This window comes from Silene latifolia, chromosome 7 (genome assembly GCF_048544455.1).
Source record: "Silene latifolia isolate original U9 population chromosome 7, ASM4854445v1, whole genome shotgun sequence".
Taxonomy (NCBI): Eukaryota; Viridiplantae; Streptophyta; class Magnoliopsida; order Caryophyllales; family Caryophyllaceae; genus Silene; species Silene latifolia.
In genome coordinates this window covers 74,795,301-74,813,472 of record NC_133532.1, presented here as the reverse complement: position 1 = coordinate 74,813,472, position 18,172 = coordinate 74,795,301, and the positions used below count along the sequence as shown (strand labels likewise).

Here is an 18,172-nt window from a genome sequence, read left to right as displayed (position 1 = left end):
ACCCTCATTCTCACATGGAGACTTTTTGTGACTAGTGTGATGCGATTTCACAAACCGGTGTAACTCAAGACCAAATTCGATGGGTCTTATTCCCTTTTTATCTAATTGGCACCGCAAAACAATGGTTTAAAGGCCTTGATAAGGCTACTCTCGGAATTGACTCTTGGAAGAAATTGGCTCTAGCTTTCTACAAAAAGTTCTACCCACCGGATAAAACTAACATGCTAAGAGCTCAAATTACGGGTTTTAAGCAAAGAGATGAAGAATCTTTGTATGAAGCTTGGGAGCGGTTCAAGGGAATTTGTCGCTTATGTCCTCATCATGGACTTAGCGAGTGGTTCTTGGTACAACAATTTTGGAATGGTCTTTATGAAGACTCAAGAAACATCCTCAACATGGGATCAAATGGTATGTTCACCGAAGTTGACGATAATTAAATTTGGAACAAGATTGAGGAAATGGCGGTCCATAATTCACAATATAGTAGACCTCGCAAGGCTACTAGGGGAGGAAAGCATGAAGTGGACTCTATTACTCAATTGGGTGCTCAACTTAGTGCTCAGATTGATACCATCAATTTGAAGTTTGAAAAAGCTATGGCTATACTTGAAGAAGCCTCAAAATCACCAAAGCATCATGTTAATGCCATGAAGGCATCTTCATCAATCCTAAGTGGGATATGTGAGAATTGTGGAACTTTGGGACATGACCAAAGTGAATGTAGGGGAACAAATGAACAAGTGAATGCTTTTCAAGCATACAAGAGTGGTACCCCTTATTCTAATTATTACAATGAAAACACCAAATTCCACCCAAATCTCTCATACAAAAGCCAAAATGTTCAAAACCCTCAACCAACATACACCCCACCTCCCATGAGAAACCAAAATCAAAGACCCTTTTTCAACCAAAACCAAGGTTACCAAAACCAAACTCCATACAATCAACAAAATGACCAAGGTATTGATGTTCAAAAAGCGGTCCTCCAAATGCAAAAGAATCAACAAGAGTTTTTCACTCAAATGGAAAAGGATAGTCAATCAAAGGACATCACCATCAACAACATCCTAGCCCACACCAAAATGTTGGAAACCCAATTAACTCAACTAGCATCTTCAAATTCTCAAAGACAAAAGGGGCAATTACAACCTCAAAGTAATCCCCCAAGACATGAAACGGTTAGTGCCATCCACTTTAGGAGTGGTACGAGATATGAAGGACCGAAGAAGCAAGTTGAGGATGAAGTTGTGGAAGCTAGTGACAAGGAAGAGGTTGTGCAAAACTCCAAGGATGGAGAACCAACAAAGGAAGAATTTTCAAAGAAAAGTGAAGACAAGGCTAAGGAGAAGGAACCCATTGTGATTAGACTTCGTTTTCCAAGTTGTCAAGCTAAGCCCAAATTTGATGACCAACTTGGAAAATTTATGAAAATTGTGAAGAATTTGGAAGTCTCGATTCCTTTTACGGAATTAATCAATCACGTGCCGGCCTATGCAAAGTACATGAAGGATATCCTTACAAAAAGAAGTCGATCCGGAAGCTTGAAACCATCGCCTTCACTAAGTTGAGTAGTGCAATCCTTCAAGGGAGTTCACCTCCGAAACTTAAAGATCCGGGAAGCTTCTCAATACCGTGTACCATTGGCGACACCACGATTAACAAGGCCTTATGTGATCTAGGGGCTAGTGTGAGTGTTATGCCGTATTCGGTGAGTAAAAGGTTAGGGATGGTAGAGCTTAAATTTACCAACATCACACTCCAGATGGCCGATAGATCAACGAAGACACCATTAGGGATATGGGAAGATGTTCCCGTAAGAGTTGGTAAATTTTTCATCCCGGTGGACTTTGTCATTGTTGACATGGAAGAAGACTCCAATATTCCAATCATTCTAGGTAGACCTTTCTTGCACACGCGGGTGCGGTGATAGATGTGAAACATGGAGAGCTTACTCTAGAAGTGGGAGATGAGAGCATAACTTTCAACCTTGATAAGACCATGAGAGCTCCCCGTTTGCATGAACCATGTTTTATGGTTGATCACTATAGCCGGAAGAATGATGGGAAGAAGTCGGAATTCCAATGGAAAAAGAAATTTGATGATGCTCCAACAAAATAGCAAGAGAATAGCAACAAAGAGAGCTTGAAAAGCTCACCCATGACAAATGAAGAGGATGGCCTCATTGGCCAAATCAAGAAAGGAGGAGAGTTGTCTCTATCAACTCAAGAGATTTTTAATGATCAAGTAGACGAAGTTTGCGGTCTTTGGGATGATGAGTTTGAAGGGATTTTCAATCCCTATATTTTCAAAGCTATCGATCAAGACCATCATGAAGGACAACAAGTGCAAAGATCTATTGAGGATCTTTATCATGATAGTGAACAAGCTTTCGACTACTTCTTCAAGGTGTTGAGTAACATAAACAACACCTTGAACATGCCCCCATGACATCTCACTAAGGATGAGAGTTTGGTGGAGTCCTCTCCAAACACCATTTGTAAATATTCTAACTCCCTAACTTGCATTTTAATTCTTATATTGCATTTTTGTCATTTTTGGATTTTTGTGCCTTGATCAAGATATTCATCATTTTTGAGAGAAGTGATGGAGGAACTAATGATTTTATTGATGTGTAGTGCTTTAACTTAGTGTGAGGATAACAATTGCTTAGGCTATTCATGCCTTTTTAGTGCCCCTACAATGTAGAACACGAGATTTGAAGATTGGAAATGAAACGGGTTATGCAGTGCACGGATGGACCTGAATCCGTGTTGTCCAAGAGGAATCCGAGCGGCTTATGGGTAATCCGCTCGTCTTGCAGGAATCCGAGCGTCTGAGGAGGAATCTGTTCGTCCTGTTGAGCTGCAAAAATCAAAAATTTGGTCTGTAACAGAATTCGAGCGTCCCACCTGAGAAGACGCTCGTCTGATTCTGAACGCTCGTCTTAAGGAGAATCCGCTCGTCTTTTTGCTACAACAGTTTAAGAAAAGTTCCCGTAAGAGAATCCGCTCGTCTTTTTGAAAAGACGCTCGTCCCACATAGCAGAATCCGCTCATCTTCACTGAAAGACGCTCGTCTTGTGGCGAGTTTTCCTGAAGCCTATTTATGTAGAATCCGAGCGTCCCGTGCCCCCAGCCGCTCGTCTTCCCCTGCTGTTTTGAAATTTTCGGGTATTTTAAACCCCCTTCCTCATTCATTTCATTCTTTCAACATTCAAACACTACCCATAAATCCCATAAACCCCAAAACCCTCATCCTCTCCATCACTAAAAACAAGATTTCCTCAACCAAATTCAACAAAATCAAATCAAAACTTCCTCACAACAAAAATAAATCACTCCTTTAACAAAATCAATTGATTCAACACCAAAATATTTAACTTTTGAATCGATTTTTGAGATACAAAGCAACATCCTTTCATCTTGAATCGATTTGAGCATAGCTAGAAATAGGAGATTTCAATCTTTCTTTGGTGTAAATCAACAATGGCAAGAACTAAAGGGGCAACAAAGGCACTCAAAGCAAAGGCACTTTCAAAAAGGTAACAACTTCTTCAAGCAAAGAAAGCTTCAAAGGCTTTGGTAGTTTCTAATGCAAATTTGGAAATTCAACAATATGATCCCCCTATGGAAGCAACAACATCAACAACTCCGGTTATTGCTCAATTATCCGACTATCCGGAGGTAATTTTCACTTCCTATTCTCATAGGGATAAATTTGTCCATTTTGCTAAGAAGACCATTATGCCTACAAAATTTATTTGTGAAAATGCCTTGACAAAGTTGGGTGTTCTTGAGCAAACCAAAGCCTTCTTTGAGGCCATGGGATTGGGTAAATTGTTTACCATGAGAGAATTGACATACCCCTACCTCACCTTGGAATTCAATAGTTCATTGAAAGTTACTAAGGTGGAGACTAGAGAATACATCGAATTTCGTCTTGCAAATGTGAATAGACGCATCACCTTTGATGTTTTGAGTAAGATATTAGGCCTTAGTGATGCCCCGTACTATCATAAGATCCCCGAAAAGTATGACCCCGCTCCTCTTTGGGGGGCAATTTCTGGAAAGAAATTTGTGAGCTTTCATGCTTGTCGTGCTCTATTAGTCCACCATCCGGGCATTAGAGTGTGGCACAAGGTCATTGGAAATACTTTGATAGAGAGAAATAGCACTAATCATCTTACCAAGCTCGATTTTGTTCTTCTTGAGTCGGCCTTGAACATAGGAAGGAAGTATACTAAGCCATATAATGCTCTAAGGCTTTTGGTTGAAAGATGGCTCAATGTCGATTGTGGTAAAGAGGGCACCGCTTTTATTGTGAATGGAGGACTAGTTACCTATTTGGCCAAGCACTTTGACCCAAACTTCAACAAAGACAAAATTTATGTGGCGGTCAAAGGAGGCCATCTATGGGTGGCTAACCAATGAAGCTAGATCCTTCACCTTGCCTTCAAAGATTTGCCGATTGAGTGTTCACCGAACAAACTACCTTCTTCCACTCTCCAAGGAAGCCGAGTATATCATTCATCAACAAAGAGGCGAAATCGAAGAGCCTTCCTCCTCCATTGTCACACCACCCTACCCATTCAAATATCAAGAGTTCAAACCTAAGGATGTTGAAGTAGGAAATGATTACTTGACCCTACTCATGAGATAAATGCACCAACAAGCATATAATGATCGAGTGGATGCCTACAAGGCCCAATATCCGCCCCTCCTTCATTTAGCTAGGCAAGGACTACTTGATCCATCATGTCCTTTGCCTAGTTGGGCGGATAGGGAGGTTTTCTTTCCAAGCACATCTAGTGGTGAAAGACTGGGTGGAGAGGAGAATGTTAATGATGAAGTTGTCGATGATGAGGGTGGTGATGAAGAGGTAGGTGAAGAACAAGAGGTTCAAGAGAATGATGAAGAAGAAGAAGCTCAAGATGAGGAAGGAGAAGAAAGTGAGGAAGATCAAGGAAGTGAAAGCGGGAGTGGAGATGATTCCACTTCTATGGAGGAAAATGATGATAATGATGATATGATGGCGGATTAGCAAACCTTGGAGGCTCCTACACTCTTATGGTTTGTCTACTTCTTTTGTTTTCTTTATTTTATCTTGATCATAGTCTTGAGAGTCCTAGTAACACGGAGGACTAACACCTTGGCTCCATTAAGGTGTTCTTTTTATTCTTCCCACATGAAAAATCCAAAATGACAATTTATTGTTTCAAGCATTGCATTTCGTGTGCATGAACTACCCCGAAATTTAAGACATTAGAAATAATGTCTATTTTGGTTTGGGGAAGTACATGCATACGCATCGGGAGGTAATCTAAATTACGCTCTCCGCCATAACAAAAACCCATGCATCATGTAGTGTAGCTTAGTATAGCTTGCATTTAGTTTAGAAATCATGCATCATATTTGCATAATTTCCTATCATATTGGCCATTGAGGACAATGCCCATAATAGTGTGGGGATGGGAAATTCTAACTTGACTTTTATTCAAAAATCCAAAAAAAAATAAAAATTTCGAAAAATCCAAAAAAATTGAAAAATTGAAAATCCAAAAACAAGTTCATTTCCTTTGTAGTGTAGTCTTGTATATATTTTGTATATATTATTATGTTTGTCTATCGTTGTTCACATTGATCGACTACACCACATCCGAGACATGAGGATATTGAAGACCGCATGGTATGATCTTTCCAATCTCCTTTTTCCTCTTTATGTTAATGACTATGTGGCTTTATTTTGATTGATGCGGTATAAACAATGTGAATTTAGGACTTGCATTTAGATTATTTGGCATATTAGTTGGTAGAATCATATGCATTAGGATGTATATATGTTAGTTGCATCATGGCATATAGTTGCATGTTCGAAAATTTTTGTGAAACCGTCTACTTGGGAAGCTTGACAAGTGTATATAGGCCCTAGTAGATGCTTTTTTTGTCTTAAGACTTTGCTTGTTAGAATACTTGTAAAACACCCTAGGATGTGTCATGCTAGTATCCTTTGATCCATGGATTAAGGCCTAGTCAAGAGTACCTTGTGGTGTGATAAATCCTTGGCTACCGTTTATTCCAAGGTGACCCTTGAAACCATGCAACCATCATTCGTCCATGTTCTACCATACATTTTCTCATTAAAGGGAATGGGCACAAAAAGAAATTGTTCAAATTTGAGTTCAAGAAATGAAATGAAAAGTGAAAGAAAGTTTGCAAATTGCATCAAAAGAAAAAAGGAGTAACAAAATGAAAACTCCTATGCTTCAAATATAAGGCACCCTCGTTACTAATTGGGGTGACTTTGAAAATGTTCAAAAGAAAAATGCAAAAGTTGAAAAGTTGTCAAGTGTTGAAATGTCAAACATCAAAAGAAATGGCAAGAAAGTGTTCTCAAATGTTATATGCCACAAGAAATTGGGGGGAAAAATAACAACAAAAAGCATACTCCCAAATGAAACTCAAATAATATCGATCCTTTATCCATCGTATCCATTTTTGTGCATGGTAGAGAGGGGACGACCCTTCTTCTTGTCTAGGCAAGAAGGGGAATTCCGTGATCCTCCAGTATTTCTAACACCATAGAGAGTCTACTCTTAACAAAAGCATTTAACGATTGAGGACAAAGGTACCCTAGCTTGACACAACTTGGAGGTGATTTATTGGTATCCTTCTAGGCTTAGTAGTTTGAAGAAATTGCATCTATGAAGGAGTGTGCACCCTTGAATTGCTTCCCTTGTAGATAATTTCGGCCACTTAGATGAGGAAAGTGGCTATTCTTTTGTAGTTGCATCCATTACTTGATTTTGTGTGCTTTAATGTTTGGATGTGTCGCCATTTTGGCAAGACCCACCTTGCCTTGGAAGAAGGCATCCTACCTCATGGTTGTCTTGTTGTGAGTTGAAGAGGCGGAGTGAGACCCGCTAATTGTCTCATATCGGCTATGCTATTAGGTTAGTTTAAATAACGGTCCTAATCTTTGTCACCTCTTTACTCGGGACGAGCAAAGGTTCGGTTTGGGGATATTTGATGTAACCATTATTTGAGCGTATTTAGTCCCCGAATTAGCCTTGTTCCCATGCTTTTTAGTGCATATTTAGGTCATTTATTGTCTTTAGTCCTTTGTTTTGCATATTATTTGAGGTTTTGTTCCCTTGGTAGAAAAGGAGTGCAAACCTTGCATTTCATGGCAAAATAGAGCTAAATTGATTGAATTCAATGACCAAGCATCAAAGAGAAGACAAGACTAGAAGGCCTTTGTACATATTATAGTAGATGGGCAATGATGAGGAAAGATCCTTGCATCTCCGACAAGATCCCCGAGGATTGTTGGAAGAAGGAGGAAGAAAAGAAGAAAAGAAGAAAAGAAGGAAACTGACCAAGAATCCGAGCGGCTTGACCCTCGGGACGCTCGTCCAAGAAGGCCAGAATCCGAGCGTCCGGCCACGGAATCCGCTCGTCCAGCAGCCAGGCAATCCGCTCGTCCCGCTGCCTTGGACGCTCGGATTGTGTTACAGCAAATTTTTGTTTTCTTCTTGTTCTATGAAGGATGCGCATATTACGGAAAGACCGGCAAAAAGGAGACCGACATCTCTTTTGAGAGGAGCGATTCCTCAAGGACTTAATCGTCATTTAAGCCCTTAGTAAACCCTAATTTGTGTACCTAATCCCCACTATAAATACCCCATTAGTCTAATTAGATAATCATGTTCTTCTTATCAATCTCTAGTGTAGTTTATATCATTCTAATCTCTTCTTAATCTTGTAATCAACTTTTTATCAAGTCTTAATACAAATCTCATTTCCTTAATCTCTCTTTTGTTCATCTTTTATTTTGGGTAATTGAAGATTATTTGGGTTATTATTGGGAGATTGACAACCTTCCAATCAATCATCAAGTACTTCTATTATTCTTTGCTTTATTATTGGAATTATTAGTAGGTATAATTCTCTTAATCCCTTTTTAATTATTGTTAATTATCTTCATTTATTCATCATGTCTTGCTTTGTTAATGTGATTGACAACCTTGTTAACATGCTAAACTTGATAATGAGTGAGTAGTTTCCTCAACTAGGGTTAATGGGTAATTAGGGGAAATCAACATGGGGAATGATTCATGCTTAATTTAATATGTTTTCATAGTTTATTTGCTTGCTTGTTGTGATCTCAACTTATGCACATGTTATGTTTGATGAAATGCGAGCCTATGAATCCTTGTATTTTTTACCCATTACTTACCTTTTCAATGAGACTTGTAAGACATAAACCAACTCGAGTCTCATTAGACCATGCATATAGTTGAGTAGGGAGGATTAAGTCGACTTGTAGGTGTTGTACAATCTAATCGATTCGGCTCCGGGACCCAAACCTTCCTAGGATTGTAAGATATATATAAACCAACTCGATCCATCACAACAATAATTGCTTACTTATAATTTGAGAATATGTTTGTATGATCAATTCCCATGAATCCCCTATGACCCCATGACACCCTAGTGCCTTTTATCAATTGTTTACATCCCATTTTAATCATCTTGCTTGTTTATTTTCATTGCTATTTAGTTGAGTGATCTTCTACTTCAAACCCCAAATTATGACACCCCTAGACACCGCTACTTACAATTGAAAATCTTACTTCAATACCCGTCCCTTGGGATCCGACCTTTACTTGCCTCTTTACTAATACTAGAGTTGTTTGTGAAGTTAATAATATTGTTTTGGTCTAGGTGCTCTTAACGACAAGTATCCGAAAACTAAACCTCCAAGTGAGTACGACCAATATATACACCAAACTGGGGGCTCGAGCCCCAAAACAAGATCCAAATGTCCAAAAGTGGGTCCTAAAATGTATAAATGTACAGAAATACAACCAAAAAATAAGAAGCAACACAGAAGCTACTGCTGGTCGCCGTCTAGCTCAGCAACTCTCGCCTCGAGAGCAGCAACCTCGGCGTCGCGGACCTCGAGCTCCCACAGCAGGCGAGCCGTCTCCTCCCGGGACTGGGCAAGCTCTCGCTCCAGCTCACGCTCCCTCTGCAAACAACAAAACTGGCTCATGTCAATCACTCCAAACATAAGGAAGATTAGAAAAATCAAAAATAAAGTAAACGGAAGGTTCATACCTGACGTCCTCGGCCACCAGCAAGTGCCTCGACGACATTAGCCCGTAGCCAGTTGGCTACCCTCCACAAAGCCACGAAATGGGATGGCGCAACCTACATTTCAAAAGAAAGATTCTTAGCGATTGGACAAATTTGAGCAAATGCGTTCTTACGCAAAACTACACGAGTTTGAAGACTCACCCTCCGAATGAGATGCTGCCACTCGTCCAGGCCAGCATCTCTCACCGCCACGTCAAAGTCACGCAGCTTGGAGATCGTCGTCATCCCCGTCGTGTCGGTGTACTCAAGGGTCTCGGGGTACTCTGGGGGCTCGATGCCCGCCGCCTCGACCTCCTACAAAGTCAAATAATTCCCATTAACTGATGATCTTTTATCGTATTCTCAAATAATCAAAAATAAAAGAGGATAAGGCACTTACCACAACCGGCCAGTACGCCAACCTCCCGTAGAGGAACGCCGAGTAGTCCTCACCAGGAAGAAGGAGGGCGTCGCCACCGACGCCAGCCAGGTCAACCTCCCTCTCAGCCTCAGAAGGCTTCCTAAACATCGTCCGAGGAGGATCGATGGGAACCGTCAAGATGTCCCGAGAGCACTGACGAGACAAGCGCTCACCCATGTACCACACAGGGCCCATCGACGTCCTCAGCAGCAGTCGGCTCGAGCTCCTAGGTCGAAGGACCTCAACCACGAAAGGAGGAGCGCCAGCGTAGTCCTCCCAAGGCCTGGGCACCCACTAGAAGAAGCAAATGAAGGGTCATTCTTATGATCAGTTCTAAAAGTAAAGAAAGAGAAACAAACGAATATAAGGTGAAATACTCACGCCGTCCAGTTGAAGAGCGTTCACCTCCCGTCGACAAACGTCGTGGAAGGAACGCCGACTCCTGGTGCTGCACATCACCCAATCCCTCACAACGGGATATGCCTTCTCCACCGGCTCCGTCCTCTTGGGCGCGATGCCCGGAAAGTAGGAGTACACCCACACCTGTAAACAAGATAATCAATAACGATCTTTCGTGATTCGATAAGAAAAGGAAATGATCTTTCATGAGAAGAAGTCAAGGTTCATACCTCCAACAGTAGTCCAGGGCCGACAGCAGCAGGAGAAGTCCCCTTCTCCATCAACTCCGGACGAACCATGGCCCTCATGAAGTGGATGAGGACCGCAAAACCAGCAGTGACCCAGTCCCAACGGCCTAGGTCGCTCAGGTCAAAAAGAAAGGGAAGAAGCTTCGTTGAAAGCCTCTCCCCCTTGTCTCCGAGGTAAATCGAAGACAAGAACCACCAGAGCCACAAGCGGACTTTTTGCTCCGCAGTGCAGGGAGGAGGAGCCGTCTCCCTCCCCTCGATCACCACCGACGCCGGGGTCTTCCCCGCAAAGTAGTCCCGCACATAAGAACTAGGCACCAAGCCAGGTACCGCAGCCGCCTTCGGCGTCAAGTTCCAGCTGATCAACCTCCTAGCCTCCGCCGAGTCAACCCTCTTGGCTGTCTCCGACCACTCCACCATCTCAGTCCCACACGGCAGACCAGAAATCATGCCGTAATCCTCCCACGTGACCCCCACCTCACCAAAAGGCATGTGAAACGTGGAGGTCGTGTCCCAAAAACGGTCCAAGAAAGCTCGGACGAGACTGAGGTTAGCCCGAAGCTTCCTCCTCGCAATATTCCTCCAAGCCTGCACCAAGGCGCCGAACGCTCCCCGATCGATCATGGCTCGCTCCTCAGCCGACAGCCTCTCGTAGCACCTCATCGCCGTCGTGTAGCCCGAGAACGACCTGATGTTCCCGCCTCCTATGTTAATTTGAAACAAAAGCTATCTTTAGCTCAAATGAAGAAGAAAAGGAATGTCAAACAGAAATGAAAGAAGATGAATGAAGAGTTATGAATCCTGTTTACCAAGCTCTTCACCGTCTTGTAGGACAGGTGACCCTCCACAGCCTAAAGCAGGTGCCTACTGTCCCAGGTCTCAACCCACGCAGGTGCTCCTCTCAGATGGCGGCCACCCCATCCAACGTTGGCCCGTCTCGGGACCTCCTCCTCCGCAGCAGCCTCCTCCTCCCGGACCTCGTCCTCAGCAGCCATCACCGCAGCGGTGAATGCCTCCTCCAATGCCTCCTCAAGTACCTGATAAGGGTCGACAGCAGTGTCCACGTCCATGGGAGCTCTCCCAGATGTAGAAGCCTCATCATCTGCAAAATTAAGGTAAATTTAGGCCGCGTCAAGTGACGACAAGCCTTGATTAGGGGATTTTCGAGTTTTCGGAGCCCTGAAATCGCTCTTTTCTCGCCATCTTTGGCAATTTTCCCACAAACCCGTCCGCTCCTGTGGTAATTTGGGTCAAGTCAAGCCTACATTGAAGCCTAGTCATGGGTTCGAGTCGGAATTTCGACAGCATTTCGTTATAACGGCGATTATGCCCTAGAAAGTATCCTAAAAAAGCCATCACAAACCAAAATTCCGAGATGGTAGGAAGTTTACCCATAACACAAGGATTCCAAATATCGAGTTTTGTCGCATATGGGCAATCCTAAGGCTATTTTCGAATCGATTTACGGTTTAGCTATGAAACCGTCTCAATTTCACTCAAATGCTCAAAACTTAACGAAAATTCGAAACAAATACATGGTTATGATCCTTAAACTACCAATTGGCCATTTACAAAGTCAATTTCGCAAGGCAAAGTCGTTTAGGGAAAAAGCCCCAAATTTTCGACTAATTAGGGTCGAAACCCCTAAATTTGTCGATCCCATTTGATCAAATACAGAAGATAAAAGCAAGATTGATACACATACCTCGATTAGTCATGGCAAATGCAAGCTTTTGGATCAAATTTTGACGGAAATGGTTGGAATTTGAGAGAGAAATTGAGGAATTATGTTTCGAACAAATGAAATGAACCCTCTGTTTCATCGGGTTTTTACGCAGAATTGCCACATCCAGGAATAGACGTAGCAGGTGCTGCGCCTCTTCCAAGGGACGCAGCTCTTGCTGCGCCTCTTCCTCAGCTTTCCTTCATATGAATTTTCAAAAATTCGTTATGAGTTCGTTATTTTGTGGGCCCATCTTTGGTGCGCCTCTTCCTTGATGCCATATCGCATATTTGGTCCGTTTGACGTATATTCTTCGCCCGGATCCACATCTTCCAAGCCAACACCAAATTATCGCCTTATTTTTATCCAAGACCTAGCTTGTCACAACGAGCATTCTTTCTTTGACAGGTGTTTCGACATGCCTTTATTCTGTTCCCCTAGCGAGAGTACACGGATAGACATTCCCTCTCGAGACATGGAGATCAGTTCCCGATTATGTTCCCCCAGCGAGAGTACATGGATAGACATTCCCTCTCGAGACATGGAGATCAGTTCCCGATTATGTTCCCCTAGCGAGAGTACACGGATAGACATTCCCTATCGAGACATGGAGATCAGTTCCCGATTATGTTCCCCCAGCGAGAGTTCACGACCGACAGTCATTCTCTCTCGAGACATGGAGATCAACATCGACCCCAAATTCTTCCGAAGTTTGTTTGAAGCTGAACACAAGCAGATTTCTCCCAGCAGTTTCAGACTGTGTCCTGCTGTCTTCTCCCAATGTCGCGTTTTGTTTTCCTCTGGAGTTTCAAGGAATTTCAGGTATGGTCTCTTCTTATGGCTGGCGAGCCTCCTCACGTAGTCTAATGGACTTTAAACAACCCTCCCCAGAAGTCTACAAACTCTAAAATGTTCCCGACGATAGGTCCTTGGCTTAGACCCCTTGAGCCGCCTCGCGTCGCCATAGTCGTCAGGTTGTAATCTTCGATTGACCTGATGGCTATACTTTGACTTTCGCCTTGTCCAAGCCTCAGTCAAAGTAGGGGCTCTGTAGATACCTCATTTCTGCACCTCCCGCCAACCACCCGGTGATGATTGGGCCGCATGTTTGGTACGCGGAACGATTTGTGACAGTTCACAAGTTTATCGTCAAGTGATCGCTCAAACATTTATGTCTACCTCTTAATTGTCATCTACGTGTCGATACGGTCGTTTTGGCAGTAATTAGAGTACATTTGGAGTCCGGGCCTAAAACCGTCTTCATTTTCTGATAACCGTTAAAATGCCGAGTTAGAATGTTCTGGAATGTTCCGGATATTTCTATTCCATATTTTACAATGTTTTAATCTTTGGCAAACAATTTCCCATAATATTCACACAAAATATTAAGGAAAACCAAATTATTCCGTTATTCCATAACCAAAACACGGAAATCTTTCTTCCGCAGGGGGAAACCACTTGGGAAAGGACGCAGCAAGTGCTGCGCCTCTTCCAAGAGACGCAGTGTCTGCTGCGCCTCTTCCCAAGTCTTTTTCTGCGTATTTTTCGTATCTTTTCATATCTTTTCGAGATTCACTTCCAAAGTTTCTCCGAAAACCCTACTTCCTCCACGTGATTAGTATAAATAGAGACCTTCGGTTTCACATATTTCTCACGCGAGTGTCCGCCTTCTCTTCTACCTTTGCATTCTAGACCACGTTCTTACTTTTTGGCGTCTACGTGCTTGAACATTCGACCACGTTAGCTCGGATCTTACTGAGTACCAGCCTCATTTTACATGACCGACCAATTTGACCAACTCCACAATAATCAACCTTAATCAATCTGTTTAATTCCTCTTAGAGGGCACTTTCTTCTACATTCGAGTCGAGCATCACTAAACGTTAACTTAGTTCATCTCGTTTCGTCAAACATGTAAGTCTGAGGGTGTAAATCTCTCTTTTATTTATTGTTCTTTATTGTTGTAATCAAATTGTAAGATTTATGTCGAAAATACAATTAAAACTGATTTCTAAAACCCTTTGTTTAAACCCTTTTTACGGATTAACAGGAGAAAGACGTCGAGAAGGGACAAAGCAACTGCTGCGCCTCTTTGAAAGGACGCAACACTTGCTGCGCCTCTTCCTGAGGTTGCCACCGTTCTTGCTTCTCTTCTTCTTCCAACGTCTTCTGTTGGTTTTGTCCTTTTGTTTTCTTTCGTCTTTGTTTGTTCTTATTTCATTCACATGATAATTTAACATATTGTTCATCATCATTAACATATAATTTATCATTAAATCCTGACTTAAATCCCAAATAACCGATATTTGTGGGTTTTCGTCATTAAAGTCAATCCGGGTTGTATAAATTCGATTCATTCATATTGAGTTTCTGGAGTGCGACCTTTGATATATTCTTACATGTTTATCAACACGTCCATCATTAATTCGTCATATTTAACCTAATTATTCTGTTTAATCCTTAATTTGCTAATTAACCCTTTTTAATCATGTAATTAATTCGTATTAATCGGTTTCATCCATGTTTATTGCTTTCATGACCATTAATCGCATGTAAATAATCTGCTAATCACTTTCACCCGAGTCAAGTAGCATAATCAAGCCTTAAAAGCACCAATTAACTTTAACAATTTGCAATTCCGGCTTCACAGCCAGAACTGAGCCAAGGAACAGACTCAGCAACTGGTGCGCCTCTTCCAAAGGGCGCAGCAGAGCTGCGCCTGTTCCTGTTTGATTTCTGTCTCTGAACTCCCGTATTGCTTTGACCTAGTTCTAGCTTACATATTAATTAACTACTATTCGTATTATCACCCTTTAATTCTTGTTCGTTAATTTGTTTATTTATTTCTTTTCTCAAAATTATCCGTTTTAGAAGTATTTTCGACATAAATCGTTTAATCCAATGTAATTATTGTAATTTTCTTTGTTGTATTTATTTTTCTTGTCTTGTATTTCCTTGTGTGCCTTCACATGTAATCGATCCTAAATCTCAACTTTGACCCAAGTGCATGTTAAATTACGTGATAACCGACTTAACATTAATTCTCACATGTTAGGATTAAAATGTTGGATGTTGCATTGCATGCATATAATCGACGATAAATCGAGTCTAGACAATCTTCCCTAATCATTAGTAGAGGCCGCTATCGAGGCGGGCGGGATTAGGTGTTCGATCAAAAGAGCTTCCTAATACGTACCCTAACTCCTTACTCCAGAGCTCTGTGAACATCCGTGTTCATTGGCATCCACGAGAGTCATTCTAGACATAGAATGCTAAGGATAACGAGTTCTTGGTGTTCATATCACTACTTTGTGTCTTGACATGGCACAAGGTATTCGAACGGTTTCCAATTTTCCACAATAAATTGGTGGCGACTCTACAAATGCAAACACTTGTTCTTCCCAAGCGCCCCTGTGGGCCCATTGTCCACAAGAATACGTAAGGGATGATTCATTATATAGTCGATTGATCATCATTAATCGATAATGATTGGCTAACTAGAGTTTGACGTTACTGTCGTGGGACGGTGGTGGTCAGTTGATCCCTTAAGGTCACACCTAAAGAATGATGCCCTTATCAGTAAAGTTAATTAATTGTATGTCGGTACAAGTTGATTAATTCCTTAAATATGAACAATTTATATTTATGAGAGGAAATATGTATCTTATTGTAATGTGATTAAATAAGATCCTATTTAGTTGATTAATATGTTAATTCACTAAATTATGTTGAGGTTTTATAAATATTTCGAGGTAGAGGTAATTAGTTATTTAAATTTACAAGAGGTTGTAAATTTAACTAACTAGTAATTATGGGACCCATTATATGTTGATATAATGGTAAAATATTACTCAATAAGTTGAGTGAATATATGTTTATTAATTTGTCATATAATTGTTGTATGATTAAATTAATATTTAATTATGTAAGATAATTAAATATAAGACTTATAAGCTTTTGTGGGACAAATATTATAAGACAAAAATGGACCATAATAGCACAAGTATACCGTCTAAATAAGAGGGATGCTTGAGTTTTATAGCTTTGTCATTTAGTTGTTGGAAAGATACTCTAACATCTTATGACACAACTTTAATCTAGCTAAAGCCTACTACCTACACAATATAGCATGTGATTTTGAAAGGACCAAAATGGCTCTAATAAGAGCATTTTTGGACGGACCATTTGAGTGCGTGTGAGAACATTTCTGTTGTTCATACTTTTCTTCACTTATTCTCTAAAAAGATGCTTACATCTTTATCACATGCAAAACCTCCATTATTCATAGTTTTCTTTCTATCAAAACATGAGAAGTTTTGATTCAAATTGTTCATAAAGATTACTAATATTATTAGTGTAATATATGAGTATTAGTAATCAATTTTAAGGTAGACTACTAAACAAAAATCTAGCACATATTATTTAGTAGTGATAAGGGTTTAATCTTGGGTGTAATCAAAAGGAGTGGCTTCTATACTTGAAGTCTTTGGAGGATCATCCTATTACTCATCATAGCTCAAGAACAAGTGAAGGTAGGAGACCTTACTTATGCCCATAAAACCGAAATTAACAATGTAAGGGACATTGTTTTCTTATAAATCTCTTATTTTGTTTTTTTTGGTGGAAATATAAGTAATATTAAGTTCATCCCAAAACGGGAAATTCACCATATTACAACCTATTCAAGACAACTAGTCCATCTAATCATAGGAGGAACAAGACATAGACCATATCAACTATTACATTAGACCACGCATTCTACACCAATTACTATCTACATGTGACATCATTTTATACTTATACTTAAGGATAGCCATTCTACCTCTCGCTTGAACAGCTTGCAGGATAGCCTTAGGATGGATGACCCGATGTTCCAGCCTACAAATATTCCTAGCATACCAAACATTATACTGAGTAGCCACCACCAGTGAACATAACAATTTCCTGAGAAAACCAGAGTAATGTCTATTCTTCAGCATCTCCTCAGCATTGCCAAAGCCTCCACCTAGAATATTAAGCCAATTATGAAGTCTGTCATAGCAGAGACAAGTATACTTGCAGTGTCTAAACAGATGGTAATGATCTTCATTCTGCTCACCACACAAAAAACACAATTTCTCAGTTGTAACACCCATTTTGCACAATCTGTCCAGTGTAAGTAGTGTCCCATGCTTAATAAGCCAGGCAGTAAAGCAATGTTTTGGAGTATTAATTCTGTTCCAGACTAAATTTTACCAGTTAACTTTTGGCCAAGGTCCCTGCCTGAGCCACTCATAACCAACATCTATTGTGTAAGTCCCATCTTTGTCCAGCCATTTGCCATCAGCATAACCTCCCTACAACTTATCCTTTACAGCACACACGTGTCTCCAAGCCCACACGCTATTTAAGCTTGGTTGGTAACTAGCCCAGTCTCTTCCTTTCAGATAAATTTTATCAATCCATTTTATCCACAAAATATCCTTCTTGGTTACAATCCACCACACCAATTTCCCTACTGCAGCAATGTTCCAGATCCTCCTATCAATTACACCCAGGCCCCCAGCTAAAAGTGGCAGGCAAACAACTTTCCAGGAGATAAGAGGAGCCTTGGAATAGCTGTCAGTCCCTTCCCAAAGGAAGTTCCTGCAAAGTGCCTGGATCCTCTCCATGACTCCTACAGGTAGAACAAAGATTTGAGCCCAATAGTTATGCAAAGTCGCCAGAACTAATTTAACCAGTATCAGTCTACCCGTATAAGAAATTCTCTGCTTATTCCATCCTTTAATTCTGTGGGTCGTCTTCTCCACCAACATAGCACAATCAACCTTAGACAATTTCTTATGAGAGATGTTCACCCCCAAGTATTTGAAAGGCAAGTTCCCTTTTTTAAAGCCAGTCTTTCTTAAATAATTTCCTCCACCTCAGAATGCACTCCATTAAACATGATGTCTGTCTTGTCAGAATTGATATGTAGCCCACTAGATTTAGTAAAGCAGTCAAAAGCCTCAACAAGGGTGAAGATTGAGGCTAAATTCCCTTTGCAAAATAAAAGCAAGTCATTAGCAAACATCAGGTGAGTCAGTTTAAGCCCTTTGCAAAGTGGGTGATAATGGAACCTAGGACTTTTGCAACTAGCATCAAGTAATCTGCTCAAATATTCCATACAAAGGGTAAAGAGAAGGAGGGATAGAGGGTCTCCCTGCTTTAAACCCCTTTGCCCTTTGAAAAAACCATGAGTATTGCCATTGAGAGCAATAGTAAA

The 18,172-nt window shown here is 41.0% G+C and overlaps 1 non-coding gene across 1 annotated transcript; it reads right to left on the bottom strand.

The window, feature by feature from the left end:
• Positions 1 to 221: 221 nt before the first annotated feature.
• LOC141593285 (small nucleolar RNA R71) lies at positions 222 to 328 on the bottom strand. The gene has a single exon (XR_012521383.1). It is a non-coding gene; the product is annotated as a small nucleolar RNA R71 (small nucleolar RNA).
• Between the last annotated feature and the right edge of the window lie 17,844 nt (positions 329 to 18,172).